Source organism: Emydura macquarii, unplaced genomic scaffold (assembly GCF_026122565.2).
Source record: "Emydura macquarii macquarii isolate MOO-44397 ecotype Brisbane River unplaced genomic scaffold, CSIRO-AGI_Emac_v2 contig_3044, whole genome shotgun sequence".
In the NCBI taxonomy this organism is placed as follows: Eukaryota; Metazoa; Chordata; order Testudines; family Chelidae; genus Emydura; species Emydura macquarii.
This window is the reverse complement of record NW_027133181.1, coordinates 4,782,752-4,799,144: the sequence shown is the minus strand read 5'-3', so window position 1 is coordinate 4,799,144 and position 16,393 is coordinate 4,782,752. Positions and strand designations below refer to the sequence as shown.

The 16,393-nt window shown below is 37.1% G+C and overlaps 1 long non-coding RNA gene across 1 annotated transcript in view; it reads right to left on the bottom strand.

Annotated features, from left to right (window-relative positions):
- The window catches only part of LOC137141336 (uncharacterized), a 71,675-nt gene extending 58,012 nt beyond the window's left edge, over window positions 1–13,663 (bottom strand). Inside the window, exon 1 of the long non-coding RNA XR_010916586.1 lies at window positions 13,585–13,663. This is a non-coding gene — a long non-coding RNA (uncharacterized lncRNA). The remainder of the gene's footprint in view (window positions 1–13,584) is intronic.
- Between the last annotated feature and the right edge of the window lie 2,730 nt (window positions 13,664–16,393).

The window sequence follows — 16,393 nt, the reverse complement described above, 5'->3', positions numbered from 1 at the left end:
TAGTTAAGAGTATGCCATTCTTGTGTAACCCATCGGGATAGATGTCATCGTGAAATCTGTTTATCACTGTGGTGTCTGATTATACATCTATCTTACATTTCTCGGGCCTAATTCACCACTAGTTGCATACCAGAGTACTAATTTAAACACCTGGATGGGCACTGTAGGTCATAATTATTCACTACTTACCCACAAGGAACTTATTCTCTCATCCTTCTTTCTGTGTTTTTAATTCTTGTGCCATGTTTACTATGAAGTACAATTCAGGTAATGCTTACCTGCCCAAGTAATCTCTTGGAGGTCAAAGGAATTATTTGAGGGAGCAAGGACTACTCACACTAGGATTGGAAGGATTGTGCTTTTAGATAGCGAGGGACAAGAACTAACTCTTATTTGCCTGTCATGTATAACTATAATAAATAACCTATAAATAATTAACACTCAAAATTGAGGCAGTGCCAGATTTAGAGTTGATCATACAATCTTAATTCCATCCACTTGTGCATTCTTTCTATGCAATGAATGAAGCACAAGTCCTATGGAAAAAACAGTATGTGATCGTGTAATAAAAGCATAATGCACACCAAAGAGGCTGAATTAAGGTTGCACTGGACAACATTAAATCTTGTGTTTCCTAATTTTTGAATGTTTGATTTTTACAATGTCACATTTCCTAGGATTCGGGTTTTTAAAAAATTAAAGAAACTATGTGCAACTGTAACTATGCCCAGCATCATCAGGGTTTGACCCCAGAACCTTCAACATTACATCAACTGCTATCAATTGAACTACAGGATTAAATACATTAGTAAGTAGCAGGAGAATGCTCTTATCCCAGAAGGGAGAAGCAACTAGGAGTTAGACTCTTAAGTGGTTTATGCACTTTGTGTATTGTCAGTTTGGGGAAGATACTCAAAAACTATGGTCAAATGTATATAGTAAATAGAATTTAAGATTTTTTCCCCTAGTCTCTTTTAGATAGTATGGTGCTATTTATATACAAAACAGATTTTAAACAATTCAGACAAATATAATCTTTACACTGATATTGGTGTGATTTGGGACCTAACAACGATGGCATATATCCCTTTAAATCTTGGCAAAATTCAGCTACAGCATTGCTGCTATCTGTTTTATTCCTCTGCTGAATCTGCCTGTAGATTATGAAATAGTCATGGGCTTCATCTTTGGATTCATTATTCCCTATGTGTAATCTTTCTACACCAGTGACTTTAAGTATTATTAAATATTTAACAATAATTAACAGATTTCTCTAAAACTTTCTTTCAATAGAAAGCACATGATAATTACAGTCCTGCCTGAACTGAAGCAGGGGCATAGCATGTTGAGGAGAAATCTAGATCTTACTTAATATTTTGAGCACCTAATTAAAAAAATTCCTTCAAAGTGAAATTTTTCAAATGCCTGATTTCAGTATTAATTTGCTTTCAAGAATATTTTGTTTTCTCTACAGTTTATGATTTAATTACATCTTGAGATTAAGACAGCAATTATTTTGTCATCTTGGTATTTTATTACTAGCTGAAGATTTTCTAACCTGCTTTAAAAACCTTAACATTAAATTTTAAAGTTTTAACATCTTGATGTAAGTAAGAGAAATGTATCTTTCTGTTAATATTTTGTGTCCTCGAGTCACAACCATGCTTTGCAAATATATATATGAGAGAGAGAGAGAACACGCAACCATTAGATGCAGTGTAGAGAGTCAACAAATCACCCGTGGAACAGACTGTTTATAAGCTGCTCAAAAAATCAATTGCAAATGTTAACCTGAACATTTGGTAGTGATACAGTATCACCCAAGGATGTTTTGCATAAAATAATATTCCCCTTTCATTGATCAATCACTCCTAAATAAATTATATAAATCAATATTTATAGTAGAACAAGGAATCATCTATGGCAGTGTTACAGAGACTGACACAATATCGGTCTGTTTCATTATCAACAAAAACAACATCTCAAGAAAATGCTCAAGGAAGCAAATATGCACGGGCGATATCTTCAAGTTATCGCAATTCACAATTAAAATCTGATGATTCTTTTAGATCTATGAATCCAGACATATCCTTGCCTCTTTCTGTATTGGCAATAATACATTTCAATGTATAATTTGAGGCAAATTATGGTGCAAATATATGAACTCAGCCTGCTTTTTGAAATCACTGTAATTGAAGTCATGTTTCTCTAAGTGTTCTACAAAAAGATGTTCTTTGAAATGCATCTTTACATCCCCTCAGTCAGTCATCTCAAAAGTATGACCTATTGAAATTGTAATGGTAGTTTTTTCAGTTCTGTAAGAAGCCTGTTTATAATGAGACAGATACTCAGGTGGTGTAAGTCTGTGGAGTTTCATTGACTCCTGCAGAGTCATGCCAACTCCTAAGTTTCAGATACGGCCCTGTAAGCTATGCCCATCAGCTTTATGGTGGAAACCAATCAGTACTAATTCTCTGGTGGCATGTGACTGAAATTTACCAATTTCACAAAGTAGCTAAGCCTATACAAGATTATAGATGAGGTAACATATTGAAGTTATGTATTCAGGTGCTCAAAGTCCTGAAATCAGTTCTCAAAGTGTTCTGTAAATAGATGTGTAGTCTAATGCAACTCTGTATGCCAGATTGGTCAGTCTTGTCAGAATCATAACTGAAATGCCATATACTTAAGTTATGTAGTTTGGGCCGGATTGTTGATTTTAAATGATTTTAAACTGAAGGGAGGGGCTTTTTACAAAATGGCTGCAATTCATCAAAAGACCTAGGATAAATTCTCAGCAACAAAGACAGACTTTCTAGTTGAATTCCAGACAAATACATACAGGAATGACAAGTTATTGTTCACTGCCAGATTACCACAGTCATCACTGGACAGGAGAACGGTCCATTCATTAAAGATGGCAGAAGCATTAGAGACTACCTGTTCTTCCCTGCAAGCAGAAAACAGGACGTTGTATTGGAGGAGAATTGTTGAGACACAGAGCCATGTGGCACAGTGGTTCACCCCTAAATTCAAATATTTGATCTAAGTTTCCAAGATGTGATTTTTCGGCCCCTTCTCCCCGCCCCCCCTTTTTTTTTTTTTAGTTCCCATGATTAGATTTACGGTACAGTTTTGCGCTGTTGAGGCTGGGTTGTAAAAGTAAAAGCACTTTTACTTTTTTTAGATGTTGGGATTTGCATGTTTGCTCATTTTACTTCTAATACTGTACAGATCACAAAAATCAGTGATGTATTGAAGGCTGAGTGAGAAATAGAATGGCTTACCTCCTGTCAAAACTATAGCACTAATAAATAAAGAAGAAAATCATGAGTGTCTTTAAACCAGCTGGAACAAGGAAAGCAAGTGTGAGGCTAAAGTCACCTGCATCCTCAGCTGAACCTCTTGCTGGGAGCCTGCTGCATCTTTTGGACTCCAAAAGATGGAAGAGGAAAGGAAATTGCTATGATGGGGCCAATAGAACTGCCACATACTAATTTCAAGTGAAACCTAACATGGCCAAAACTTAGCTCCTGAACTGTCTCTTCCCAAACTTCCTACTTCATCTCCACTCTTCCTGTCACTCAGACACACAATCAGCTTCCTATTTGACTTAGCCTTCTCTACTTACCTTGCTCCTAGCTCACATCCACCTCTTGCCATTCCTTTCTGAGCAACATTGCCAAGATCCAGCCTTCCCTCTCTGTCTACACTGCCAAAATATGCATCGACTACCTCACTTTCTACCTCTCTCACTTCAACTACTGTCCACCTTGCCCCCTTCAAGTCCATTCAAAATGCTGCTGCTAAGATCAGAGTGATGAGTCAGAAAGTGGGGTTACCCCACCCCATTCAGGTCCCTTCAGTGGCTCCCCACCTTCCACCATATCAAACTTCTTGTCCTCACCTTTAATGTCACGCAAAATCTAAACCCACCCATTTATCCATCATGTCCTCTTATTACACGATTGGCTCCCAGCTTTGTTGTGTCAGCTATGCCAACCTCAATTGTCTGCTTCTCCCAGGCTGTCCTTCGTGTGGGGAAAACCTCCATTAAATCCACATCTGTTGCAATACAAATAGAAACTTGCCACATAAGTACAGAGATGTAATTCCTGCTACTGGTTGTCTTATTAAATGTATGACTTGTACACACAACTCATCTGTACCCCAATATCCCATTAGCACTGCTACTTAATCCTCTGTTCCCTCTTCCTGTTTATTTGTCTCACCCACCTGTTGTCTCATCATTTCTTTGGGGGCAGTGACTGTCATTTACTTGATGTTTGTACAATGAGACCCCGGCTTGTTGAATACACAATACAATACAACTAATATGCAGGGAAGATGCCTGCCTTGAGCATAGTTACAGTTAGTGCAGAACCTTCCTTGCTGACTCCAGTGGGAGCACTACGGAGCTCCTTAGATTTGAATGTCCAAAGTGTTTAACATTTGGGGTGAAATTGTGGTCCTAATGAAGTCAGTGGCAAAACTCCCATTGACTTCAATTGGGCCGGAATGTCAACCTTGGTTTCTGATAATTTTCTACACAAATATGCTTTAATTTAAAGTTAACTCAACAGAATGTAGGGTCTGTGGTTGCATTTTGTTCTCCACAGTTCTGCAGTCAGTTTCATGATATTATATTTAAAATAAACTCACCTGGCTCGACTTAGAATTTTCTTCTTCAGTTTTATTAAATGGCCATTTTTTTCCTACCTATTTTATTAATCTCATAGCAGTGTACTGATTTCATGAACTAGATAGATGTTTTCACTTATAGAAGGAGATCAAACAAAAAGCTTGTGGGCCTGAAAGTCTGACTGTCACAAGGAGAATCAGATCACGAAGTACTTTGCTGAAACTTGTTGCTTACTTTGAATACTTTTTTCTAACTTTTAATTCTTTTATGGCTATAGGCCTAAAAATTGTACACATGTTGAAACTTACTTTCTTTGGTTTCTGTAAAATTGTGAACCTTGTTAAAATGTCCATATCTGTTAATAAAACTTAATGTTTAACCATCAACAGAGTGAGACTGATTAAACTTTATGTTCTTTATAGTTAATGGAAAGAATATTAACTAAACCTAAATTGTGTAGGCTAATTTTTCAAATGCACCTTTAAAACTGTTCCCAAACATGTGTAGATCTATTTTTCTGTGAATGGAAAATCTGCGTGCTTCTTTGTGAGTAGATACACATGCCTATGGACATTTGTGCATACAACTTCCTATTATGGATGCACAATACCTCTTTAATATGTAGTCATGGAGTGAAATCCTGGATTCACTGAAGCCAACAGGAGTTTTGCAATTGACTGCAAAGGAGTCAGGATCTCAACCATAACTTTTTCTGCATTCTAATAGATTAACCCATATATGTTGTGGGTATATTTGTAGAGGCCCATGTGTAAATTGGCCACCATCTCCTCGGGAAGCTCAGCTGAAATGAAAAAAAAAACCCACTGACACAAGCCCTTGTATGTCCCAAATCAGCTTCTTAAGACCAGGAGTGATGGGAGCATGGAGAAAAGGAGACAGTGGCTCTTTCCTTGTTCTTTTATGTAGGGAAATACAGTGCCTCTTCCATTCATTTTTCTTTTATTCACGCTCTGTGTGTTTGTCAGTCAAATTTTCTCAGTCATTAACCATTCATTTTCTATTCTGTAATTTATTATGTTATTCGTTTTACAAGACAGAGTGCAAGGTTTCTTGCTTGTCTGTTCAAGTCAGGCATAATGCTTTATACTAACCTTCGCAAGTCTTACTGAACTTGTCAAGAACATTTATCATCTGATTCTCAGATGTTATCTGCACATTTTTCAGTTTTCTGATATTGTTCATTAGATTTCTTCCCCTACATTTTTCACACTGTGGTAAATATGGGATTTGAAGTTCATGTCTATTGATCCATACACTATGCACTTTACATTTGCACAGACCATCGTATGATATCAGTAGGAGATGCTCACACATTTCCATTGACTTATCAGTTCTACTGAAATCACATTGAGTCAAAAGTTACTACATATAATTATGTTAAAACAATTAAAGTCTTGCCACATGCCTTGCAATTCTACAGAACATACTAATTTCATCCAATTTACTCTTTGGAAAATATAAAATACTATATTTCAGGGATGATTTTGTTTTAGTAAAACTAAAACACAACTACTTAGTTTGGGCCACAACTAAACCCAAGACATCATGCCTAGAATACATTTTCAAAATTTCCCTAAGTCCCATTTTCATAAGTTAGGTACGTCGGATCCCAAGTCACACTGACTTTCAATAGAACTTAAGCTTCCAAGTCACTTTGGCATGTTTGAAAACTTTGCCACTGAGGCCTTCTCTTTAACAAGCCAAACTTGTTCTTTAATGTTTCCTTTCTATAACAAACACCTGATATTTATATACATTGACCAAAATGTACTAGCCTGGTTGCCTAAAGCTGGAGTCCTACATCAGTAGTATTTAAATTCCTGATTTTCAGAGGTACAGGTTACCTGGATCAGTCAGACATCAGAAACTCTGAAAATCTACCTTTTACTTAGGAGTCTAAATCTAGCTATTTAGGAGTTCAAAACATAACTTTAGGCACCCATATTTGAAAATGTTGTTCTTACTTGCTATCACTACTAAATAATATAAAAAAAAGAGAGTTACACAACATTTCTTTGAACTCATTTTGGCCAAGAAACTGTTTAGCACTGAATGAATATGGAATAGATCATCAGACACCGGAAAACAAACTTCAGGATTTGATTGGCTAATGAACCAGATAGAAATGGAAAAATTTGTTGAAATATTTTTTGTGAATAAACCTTCCAATTTGTTTCACTGTTATCTAGGACCCTTTTATTTGCTCCCTTGGGTGAGCAAGTTTTATTAGCCAGAACTTTCATGTAAAGCAGAAGTGCCAGAAATACTAACATAAGAAATATTTGAGAGAACATTTGCAATGAAATTGCTCCCTCAGAATTTAGACACTCGATTATTCACACAATAGATTCAAACCATTGCAAATATTCTTGGATAATTTGCATAGAAAAAAGTCTCTTCCTGCTGATAAAGCCAGTTGAATAACAAACACCACATTAAAAAAACAGGCCACTGTTAACAGGCTGCTACTTATGCTAAACAACCTATTCCACCTTGTATTTATCTGTGACAATCTGAGTACCTTTCCCAGAGCTGAAGAAGAGCTCTGTGAAGGCTCAAAAGCTTGTCTCTTTATCCAACAGAAGTTGGTCCAATAAAAGGTATTACCTCACTTTGAGAAAGGAGATGTTAAAATTTGTTTCTACTACTTATTTGGACAACTAAGGACAAAACAATTTAAGAAAAAAAACACACCATGTTTGTGGATAATTTATAAACAGATTGGACATATTACTTGCCTAGAAATGCTCAATACAGCCAACACATGAGCTCCCAACAGTGACGTTATACCCACATTAATTCATTAATGTCACATGCACAAATTTAAGAAAGAAAAACAGCAGCATCATAAACAATACAAAAAACTCCTAGAAACAAAGGTACTTTTTAAATGTTGAACAAACAAAAGGAAAATAATAGCATTAATGAATGTGGCATGAGGCATACCAGGGGTATTACTGGAAGTAGAGGCCAGAGGCTGTCTTGGGCCTCTAACTTCACCTAGGCAGTCATTTATTCCAAGGAAATGGCCTGCACATTTGATTGCTACTGCCTAAATCTGCTATTCCAATCTCTTCTCTGTAACGTGTAAATACGTGTTTTAAATAACTAACATCACTTGTGCTTGGTGAGTAGTTTTAAAAATGATTTCTGGCTGCTGACTTATTGAGTTCTGAGAGCCCAAAGTACTGCCAAATGTAGATATGGTGCCATTCTTCATTTCAGTAATTTATTTCTTGAAGAAACAAATGAAGCAAAGCATATTTTAAAAACTTGTTGGCAAAGAAACTTCAAGAATAAAAGGTATTTCCATCGTTATTTTGAGATGTTCAAATATTGTGACATAAGAAGAAAGGTGCAGAAGAGTAGGACTGGAGTCTTATGAATTTTTTCTTAGTCATTTAGATAATCAAAGTGTAAGGGACATATGGTAGTAGTCACCAATCCCACAAATCTATGCAGGAAAAGCTCTGATTGAACTTTATGAGACTCTCTATTGTTCCACTGAAGAACTTTGCCTGCATAGGACCACAGAACAGGATTCTTTACTATCTACTTTAGGCCTGGTCTACATTAGAAAATTAAACTAGCTTAATCACATCGCTCAGGGGTGTGAAAAATCCACACCCCCTGCGCAGCATAGTTAAACTCACAATCCTCAGTATAGACAGCGATATGTCAATAGAAGAATTCTTCCATTGACTTAGTGACTGCCTCTCAGAGAGGTGGATTGCTTACACCTATGGGAGAAACCCTCCTGTCATCTGTGCAGTTGTAGTAGGTTAAATCATTGCTAAACAAAGGTAATCTAGCAAGATTAAAAAACATACAGAATACTTCTACTCTGAGAGTACTAATTCTAATAAGTTACCTGCTTCAAAAATTCTCTAAGAGTCCTAAAAGCCAATAGACCCTTGCCTCTGGAGATGAATTCTAATGTGAAAGGAGGTTTTTGGCTATGGTACCCTATAAATAAAAAATGTGTTCTCTTAAACTTGGTATTAATTATGATCAATAGGAGCTGGGCACAGCAGAGAATTTGGCTAATATGTTTAAAATGTATGTGTAATTTCAAAACTACTGGCCTGAGCCCTCCTTGAAGGGCTTAGTGTAAAGTGAGTTAAGTGCGAGTCACTGCTGTGTTCCAGGTAAAAGCTGCACTTCTCAAAATCTCACTGCTTATTTGAGTGACAAAATATGGACCTAGGTACTCAACTTTAGGTACTAAAGACACTGAAAAATTTGGTCTAATTTTTTTTATTAAATTAATAAAAAACATACTTCACAGAACATATCATTTAGCCTTCTCAATCCAAGCTGATTCATAGCTATTTTAAAAGTTTTAAACAAATACAAAAATTGAATGTACTGAATTTTGAGTTAAATGGGACTTACGTGGAGCATAAATATTATAAGGGTCTTTTGTTCATGAGCTAATTTTACTCATAATGCCAGATTCTGACCACTTATACCCATACAAACCAAGAATTTGGACCACATATTAACAAACAGTAATATATTAGATGGTGCACCTTTTATTAAATCAAACAAAATTGAATTTCCTTATAGACCAGAAATGAGCATTTCTCATTAAATGTAATAAAAGTAATATCTGGAAGTTGAATCGGGGTGACAGGTGACTATAGGTATAAACTATCATGCTGCATTATTTTGCTTTTTACTAGTCCCACTTGTACGATCGTTCTTTAAACATTTATTTTGTTAGCAAATTGGCAGAAAATGTAATCTATATACTTTATTACAGATCCTTCTTAAGAATGAGCTTCCAAGTAAAGCTGGTTGGAAAACTGAAGTTTTTTCCCCCATTAGAAATTTTGAATGAAAAATGTTTCCATTCAAAATTCAGTCAAAAAACATTGGATTTTCCTACCAGAAGTTTCAAATTTATTTTAAATTAATTTTCTCATTTTAAAGGGACATTTCCAAACAAAATGAAAATTTTTATAAAAATTTCCCTGGGAACAACTAATTTTTTTTAGTTATGAATTATTTTCCCCAGGAAAGTTTTCAGTTTCAACAAGTTTCATATTTTTCAGTGAGAAAACTTTCCACATGAAAAATTTTATCCAGTTTTACTGCCAAGGTTATCACTGGTAAGAAAACAGATAGAAAAGGACAAGTGTTGGATAAGCAAAAAAACCCAAACACTATGTTAATATTATTGGTTTAATTTTAAAGATGCAACAAAGACAATCCCTAAGCAAAAAAAATTAATGTTTCAAGTGATTTGAATGTGACAATTCTGTCAGTCCTTTTGGTCACTTTATAAAGTCACTTCACCAAGGTAAATATATTTCAATGAACTATAAAACTGTTTTAAAAATGAAATATTAAACACATAAAATCAAGTAAATGATAATTAAAACAATGTCTTTCTCAGATATTTCACTATTGATCTCAAATGGTCAACATATCAGGGCATTTTAGCTGTATAATCCAGAATGGCCCCCTCTATTTTCATTTCTGTGCAACATAAAGTATTCTAACAGTGTGATGAAACAGCATTTTTGCAATGTACACGGGGGCCCTCCTTCCAGGGTGCACTCAGATCTCAAACAATCTGTGCAGTAGCTGAAACTCATTATTTTAATCTTTGCGCTACATTTTCAGTTTAGGAAAAGATTTGATTTCATTGACTCTATCTGGCAAGTTGCTTGTCATTTTAATGGTTATTAGTTCCAAATTTTCCCAAGCCTGGGGCCATGTTTGAATTAATCTGCCTCAATAGCATACCTAACAAGAGAAATTTTAAAAATACGTAGTTTAATGAACTACCCAGTTGCATTTTCAGGGTTAGAATAATATTTATATAAATCAAATATTTTTTTCCAAAGCATGTTTTCAGCCTCCCTAAGATTATTAACCTTTTATTTGGAATTCTTTTTGCATTCGCTATCCCTCTAATTCCCCCCTCCCCCCCAGTAAACTACAGAAATGTTAGGATTTAGGCCTGAATTATCCCAGCCCAAGATCCACAAATACAAGACATTCTCAGTGAACAGATCTCCCATATGGAAGTAGGGATCAACTGTGGCATCATCCGTTCCCCTCCTCTGAATCTCACGGAAGGTACTCCCTGAATATATGCTGAGGGAGAGGCTGAAGACTGGCTGCACCATCCCATTCCCCAGCATACAGAGATAACAGTCCCAGTGCAGTTCCCCATTCCTGGATGCTCTTGGGACAGCTATAGATACATTTGTTAATATTACAATTAATAATTATAATACTATTGTTATTTGAGGTTAAAAAGTTGTTTTAAATTGCCATTTTCACTGTTTTTAGATCAGCTTTAGTTCTTACGCTTGCCTCTAATACTCCACTCACTGTTACAATTGAACATTCTAGGAGATTAAGCAGAAAAAAAACAGACTCTGAAATCCACAAATATAGGGGAAATTTTGTTTTTCTATAGGTGTATTTCTCCTTTTGATTTTCATGAGAAGAAATGGACCTTTATCTGTTTACAACCTATTCTAGGTGAATATTATCATTGCTTGCAAGCAAAGAAAATACTGTTTTTAATCAGCAAATATACAAGAAAAAATACAGCAACAGAAAAAAGCAATAGCAAGAAATACACTTGTAATGACCAACTTTTGTAAAACTACATCGTGTCCAAGGTACACTATTTTACAGAACAATAATTTGTTTCTGTAACATGCAGTCTTTATTGGCAAGCTGTTAATCTATGCAATTGTAAATATGACAGCATTCTTAAATTACATTCTGATTACGTGCCTCAGAACCTGAAAATCAGATCTTGCCTTTATACAATAAATGTTTAATCCACCCCCACTGAGACAGACACAAGCACAGACACACTCTTCTTTAAACAAATCATTCACACAAATTTTTAGGGTGAAATGGAGCTTCATGAAACAAATATTTGTACAAATTTTAATGTTAAACCCATTTTTCATGGTTTTTGTTTTACAAATATTCTTTGTATCAGCTTACCTAAGATTAATATATTTGGGAAATTGCAGTGTCTCTCTGTAATTAACTTACATTCAAATTGCACATATTTCACTGCCTTCATTAACTTCACAGCCATATGCGGCTCTGAGATTACTAATTAAGGAAGTTAATGGGCAGTTTATTGCACTTTTGCGATCAGCCTTTTAATTTTTTTTTTTTTTTTAAAAGTCATCCCCACCATACTCCATGGCAAAGCAGCAGCTTCTGTTTTGTGTGCATTGATAGTCTCCTCCTCCAGAATAGAGGAGTCAGTCGTGTTTCAGGCAGCAGAAAAGCTCTAGAATTGTTTTTCCACCCCCCAAAGAGTTGGTGATCTAAAACTTCATTCAATTTTGTAAAATTGTCCTAACTTTATTTAAAACTACTGGCAGTTTCATGGACAAATTAATTTAATTTAAAAACAAATCTCAAGGAAACGAGGCAAGATAATTTTCCTTAAGCCAGTATTGCTTACAATATACAGCAATTAACAATGAAAGCAGCAATAGTGTTTTCATTTTCTGCAGTAATACCATAAAAGGACTCGTTTTAGTGAAAATTCAGGGTAAATATGCATATCAGCAGTTCTGCAAGCTTATGGATAGGTTGTGGATTTACCACTAGCCCTGAGTAAGGGGCAATATATATTTGTACCAACCAAGAGCAGATGAGAGACCAACATCTGAATCCCTTCTACAGTCATTCCCACTCTCTTTGGTCCAATTAATATTTAACTACTTAATGAAAGTAGAACAGCTTCAACAAGAGAGATTGAATGAGACCCCTATCAAAGTATCCCATAAGAGCACTCACCTGAGTGGTGGGGAATCTCTGTTCAAATCTCTTCTCTTAGTAAAGAGAAGGGAATGAACTGGATGAGTATCCTAACTACTCGGCTAAATATTATAAGAGAATCTAACACCTCTTCCTCGCCCACCTTCTGTGGGCAGCTGGGCATGCTCAGTGCACACCCACCAGGTTGAGCCCTGAAATCAACATAGGCAGAGGAACACACGTCTCCACTTGATTCGAGGATCATGCTGGGGATTAGGCATGTTTGGATACTTGCTTGAGGCAGCAGGACATATGTCTGGAAGCAGAAACTTAGCCAGCTAGGGGAACTTTTACAATGAAAATATAGGAGCTGAGTGGGTTTAGGTGCCTACAGAGTTATGGCAGCTGAGAGGGGGTTTCACAGATGGCAGTAGCACCTAAGTCCCTGTGTGGACCTGGGCCTATAGCAATAACACTTATATCAGGAAAGTGGCTGCCTCAGGACTGGGGACTTGTAACACGAGGAGTCTTTTGTTTCCAGTCAAGTTAAATGCAGCCCAGGTCAGTAGTGACTTAACTTTGTTGGAATAGAAGTTTGCTCAATGGCCAAAGTGGTGGTCTCAGTCTAGTTCCCACTAGAGGGGGGCTCACCAGCACCAAAAAACCCCAGAGAAATTGCTACCCTTGTTGGCAGTCTCAGCAAATAAGCCATGGACTGAGTGGGCCTCGAAACAACATACTTTGCCACTCTTTCCAGCTCAGGACTGGAGAACACTGATAAGGTAGCACAAGAATAATGCCTTTCTGCTGTCAATGCCCAACCTGTACAATCCATAAGTAGTGGGCTTTGGTTAGATATAGGACTAAAGGCTATAGGGATGTCAGGCCACTACCTGCAATCCCTTTTGTTAAAAAAAGGGAAATAAAGGAATATTCAACATTACACAGCACTGGATATTCTCTCTGAGTGCATACACACACACACACAGATTAAAATATATACAACATTATAGAAAATTGTAAAACTCCTTGTAGTAGGTTTGCACAGGGCCCTCCTCTATTCAGGTCCTCTGTGCCCACAAACCATTCAGAGACCTCAGCTTTGTGATCCCCCTAGTGCAAGCTGCTTACACAGTACTTTCCATTGCACAAATAGTCCAGCTTACCGGCCTCAAGAGCCCTGCAGTCTCAGCTGCCACCAACCTGAGCAGGCACAGATGCCCTCTCTCCTCTGTGACTTCTCCCTTTCTGGCTTTTTTCCCCCTGCACAGCCTTCCTGTGAGCCTTTTATAGCCCTTGGCTAATGAGCCCAGCAGTTGCCCCTTATTGGCTCACTAAGTGCAGGCTTACTCAGCCAGCTCCAATTCTCCCTTAATTAGGGCTCACGTGACAGAGGGCTGGCTCAGCTTTCTGTTGCACAGTACCCTGTTACACTCCTGCACACACTTATGCTTATGATCAGTAGTTGGCTATCAGTTATGCTACTAGCTCAATACAAGATGTAAATAACAAGGCTTTCTGAGAGTGATTTTTTGACATTCATATTCTAAAAGAAATAAAGGTGTTTAAGCTTTAGACTTTCATCAAATGTAAATTGTCAGCTTTGGTACACAGAAGGTTAATGTTGTACAGTTTAGCCCTAAAGCAATGTGTGAAAATATATAATCAGAACCTTCAGGAAACCCATCTAAGCCCTGCATGTACATTTTTCACTTCACCAACTATTCTGGTGGTAACCAGTAGATCTAATTTCAGCAAGTTTGTGTTCCTGACAGCAGTCACATCAAATTACAGAATCTTCCAGACTTCGTTGGCACCTTCATCTCAGTCTTTCTATCAAATAATATGCCTGTTGCCTTCATCATGCAATCCTTAATTATCTGAAAATCAGCAGACTGCTGCTTGTGCCAGCAAAGGAAATGAGGAAAGAGTAGTGTTCTTTCCAATGCACATAGCTGGACACCCTTCAGAAACATCTGATTCGATTGCCAATAACAATATTCCATTGATGCTCTTTTTACATCTGTGGCTTTAGGCTCTTTTCCTAAAGAATTAGTTTATGCATGTACACATTAAAATCTGGATTTTTTTTTCTGTAACAGAGGTGTTGTGATTTTTATTTCCAATTTTCAGACAGATGATGCTTGGTGGATGAGTATTATGTGTTTCTAGAGTCAGTGCACTGTGCATAGGAAAGATGAGGAGGAGGGGATGAAGACTGTTTACCAAGGAAGGATCTTGCACATAAATCTCATGAGAAGTTCACAGAATATTTTATTCCAATCCAAGACAAAAGTGTTCTAATTTCTCTGAATCAAAAGCATGCTCCAAAGGATATCAAGGTCAACATAACAAACTAGGCAATCCATCAACAACCTGATAACATTCTATTGACCCCAGAGGGAATTCTAGAAGCAACACCTCTATTTCTGGATGTTGGAACCGCATCTATCAATCTCTAGCCTCTAGATCTTGTCATTACATGACATTCCCACTGCTAAAGCCACTCCCTGGGAATCATCACCTCATTTTGGTTAACTAGAATTATTCATTCTGAATACCAGTATCTCACCGGAACTGATCTGGGCTATATTTTACCTGGTTGTATCCTATAGGGAGTTTATTCAATCTAACATCCCATCTTCACTTAAAAATAAATAAAGTCTCCTTTGGAAATAGGTCTATGGCACTTGCCCATGAATTGCACTGCCTTTCAGGAAACCTGGGCTGAGGAAAGACCTGAAGATTCCTCTCTGGCATGGTATTACAAAACAAAATAAGCAAGTGGTCAAGGGAGTCATTAGGTGCAGTCAGAGATCTGTGATGCACTACTAGTGTGAATTTTAAAAAGCACTCAGTTGCTACAACTGTACTGAACTGTACTCAGTGTGTTTCTTTTTTGTTTATTACCTAAATGCCACAAATATTCCTCACTCCAAATTTCAGCCACATGCAGGAAAACATATTTGTGCTACAATCTAAATAGACTACTAAAAACAACATTCAACCATTTGGAACTGAAATATTCATGAGATACTCAGAGAACAATGAAACTGAATTGTTTCAGCTACCCTAAAGGAACAAAATCAGGGAAACACAGGAGTAACTAGAAACTATGCTATTGTGTAGTTCACTTTTGTTCTTTATTTTTCTCTTCTTCCCTTCTTCTAATTCTCGTTCAGCTGGTAATGGATCTGGCTAGTCTAGTAGCTCACCTCTGGTAATTTAAATTAGAAGTCAGTGGAATTAAACTGGAGTGAGAGCAAAACAAGTAACTCATCTGTGTCCCTGAGGGAATTTCCTGGTACCATGGCTTGATGACATATTTATGGCCTAAATTTACATGAGGGTATTTGTCTACCCTTGATACCTAACAATTGCTGAAATGAATATTAGAAGTGTCCTAGTATTTTACAGGTGAACCACTACACCACTTGAGTCACTGAGACCTGATATGACCATGTAGTAACTTAAAGAGAAAAGTCACCTTTTTTGCCCAGCTACACTGCTCTTTATTTTGAACGTTCTTAAAACTCAGAAATTAACAGACCTTGAGAAGCATTGGTTCATTCCCTGCTTTTCACAGACTCCTAAAATATTGTGTCTCAGGAGTAAACATGGATAATATTCATTGTGCATCTGTCAGGTCTCAAATTCAAAGGGCTTTTAGGACCAGTAATTTCTGCCCTGCCATCATTGACCTATTAATGGTTGCTAGAACTACAGGCTCAACACTGACAGAGGATTCCAGTCCTGGGATCTGACTGATCAAACTTCAGGGGAGTCCTGATTGGTTTCCTGCTTCTACTCAAACCAAGCAGAGGAATAGGAAGTTGTCTATGCAATTGGGTTTCCCCTGCTTAGGGCTGTCTGCCCTGCACTACCTGCTCCTACCGCCTGACTCTGATCTCCTGGTAACCTGACTCTTCCTGCCTCTTGACTGCTGACTCTTAATCTGCTCTCTGGCCTATCTCG